Source organism: Mus caroli, chromosome 9 (genome assembly GCF_900094665.2).
Source record: "Mus caroli chromosome 9, CAROLI_EIJ_v1.1, whole genome shotgun sequence".
NCBI lineage: Eukaryota > Metazoa > Chordata > Mammalia > Rodentia > Muridae > Mus > Mus caroli.
The window spans coordinates 14,405,571-14,408,061 of record NC_034578.1 but is presented as its reverse complement, the minus strand read 5'-3'; positions in this window follow the sequence as shown (position 1 = coordinate 14,408,061).

The following is a 2,491-nucleotide window of genomic DNA, read 5'->3' as shown; positions in this document are numbered from 1 at the left end:
TAAAATACCTTGGCGTGACTCTAACTAAGGAAGTGAAAGATCTGTATGATAAGAACTTCAAGTCTCTGAAGAAAGAAATTAAAGAAGATCTCAGAAAATGGAAAGATCTCCCATGCTCATGGATTGGCAGGATTAATATAGTCAAAATGGCTATCTTACTGAAAGCAATCTACAGATCCAATTCAATCCCCATCAAAATTCCAACTCAATTTTTCACTGAGTTAGAAAGGGCAATTTGAAAATTCATCTGGAATAACAAAAAACCTAGGATAGCGAAAACTATTCTCAACAATAAAACAACCTCTGGTTGAATCACCATGCCTGACCTCAAACTGTACTACAGAACAGTTGTGATTAAAAACTGCATTGCATTCCAGAAAAAAGTTTGGAGCTGAGAAGAAAGAATGGACCATCCAGAGACTGCCCCACCTGGGGATCCACCCCATAATCAGCCACCAAATGCAGACACTATTGCATATACCAGCAAGATTTTGCTGACAGGACCCTGATATAGCTGTCTCTTGTGAGGCTATGCCAGTACCTGGCAAATACAGAAGTGGATGCTCACAGTCATCTATTGGATGGACCACAGGGCCCCCAATGGAGGAGCTAGAGAAAACGCTCAGGGAGCTGGAGGTGTCTGCACCTCTATAGGTGGAACAACAACATGAACTTACCAGTACCCCCAGAGCTCGTGTCTCTAGCTGTGTATGTAGCAGAAGATGGCTTAGTTGGCCATCATTGGGAAGAGAGGACCCTTGGTCTTGCAAACTTTATATGCCCCAGTACAGGGGAATGCCAGGGCCAAGAAGCAGGAGTGGTTGGTTTGGGGAGCAGGGCAGGGCAGGGTTATAGGGGATTTTCAGATTAGCATTTCAGATTAGAAAATGTCTCTCACTTTCTGGCAATGATGAGGGAATTCAGTTTTATTAAACTGTTTTCTTCCAAAAAATCAAAAACAAAAACAAACAAACAAACCCCAAGATCTAGTTTACAAACTTGTGTCTTCCAGCCTCAAGATCTGAATCACAGGTGAGCCCTCCAATTTTGTGTTGTAGCTCATTCCAGATATAGTCAAGTTGACAATCAGAAATAGCCATTACAGGTCCTAACACTGAAAAGAGCAACTAAACACAGGCTGCCTCCCCTAACCAAGAAGGTATCTCCAGTTGACATCTACTTGAAAAGGAAAAATTAATTCTCTCCAACAGAGTTTCACAGGGTATAGTTACCACTCTTTAGAGTAGGTAAGCCCCGTTCCTAGCAGTAGGTGGCCAACATAAAAGGACAAAAATATTTTCACTCAGTAGTATTTTTGCAGATCCTTTTTGGTCTCATATTCTTTTGCTTGGGTATTTTTTTTTTTTTTTTTGTCTTGCTGCCTTGAATACAGTTTTCAGTTTTGTGCTTTTATGGATTTTGCTTTTGTAAGTGTGTGTGTGTGTGTGCATGTGTGAGTTACTTGGATTTTTAACATTATATTATTTTTGCTTGTCTTTAAAGAGAGAGAGAAAAATATAAGTCATGGAGTTGTGTGTGGGGGAAAGTGGGAAGGTAGGGTTGAGAAGGATTTGAGGGAGGGGAAACTGTGATCAGCAAATATTCTATGAACAATATTTTCAGTAAAAAAGTAAAAAAAGAAAAAGATGTTATCATGAAAACCATATATTTACAATTAATTACAAGTAAAAAGTTAGAAATATCTAAAGAAAGATAATAAGGATATGGAAGACTAAAACCTTCTGATATTAATAAACAATTGGAAGCTAGGCATGCTGTTGAATGCCTTAATCCCACCAGTATGGAGGCTTAGGCTGGAGAATCACAAGCCTGAAGAAGATCTGAACTACAACATAAATTGAAGGACAGTCTGAGCCTTGTCTCAGAACAACAACAACAAAAAAAAAAAACCATAGATACAATTCTATGAGAAGATAGGGTGCTATATGTTTCTCTATGTGACAGTGCACGTGTGGGACCTTAATTTGAAACATCTGTGAAATGCAGTCTGAATGTAACTCTTGTGGACATGTAGAGGTTTGGGTTTACAGCACGTATTGTAAAATATAACTCCCAAGACCCTCATTTCACAGGTAGGAAAATGGAGTTTTCCCCCCACTTAGAAACTGGGTGATGCACTGGACTCCAAAACCCAGCCCTTTCCTTCTTTGCTCTATACCAGAGAAATTTAAAACCAATTAAGGCCTAACACAGTTGCTTTGCATTAGGGAAGCATATATATTTACTCCAAGCATTTAGTCCCTGTGACTTTAAAATAGGCAAATTTCTCTTTCTGTGACTGTTATTGTGCCCTGTGCAAGATGTGAGAAAGTTAGTTGAGCTACCCATCTTGAGTCCTGACTCTTCCAACATTGGCCTGTGTTCTCTTTAGGCTATGTTTTACTAAGAAGCTTCCTTCTTTAGTGAGAATATACGGATTAAATTTGTGTTTTTTGGTTTTTTTTTTTTTTTTTTTTTTTTTTTTTTTTTT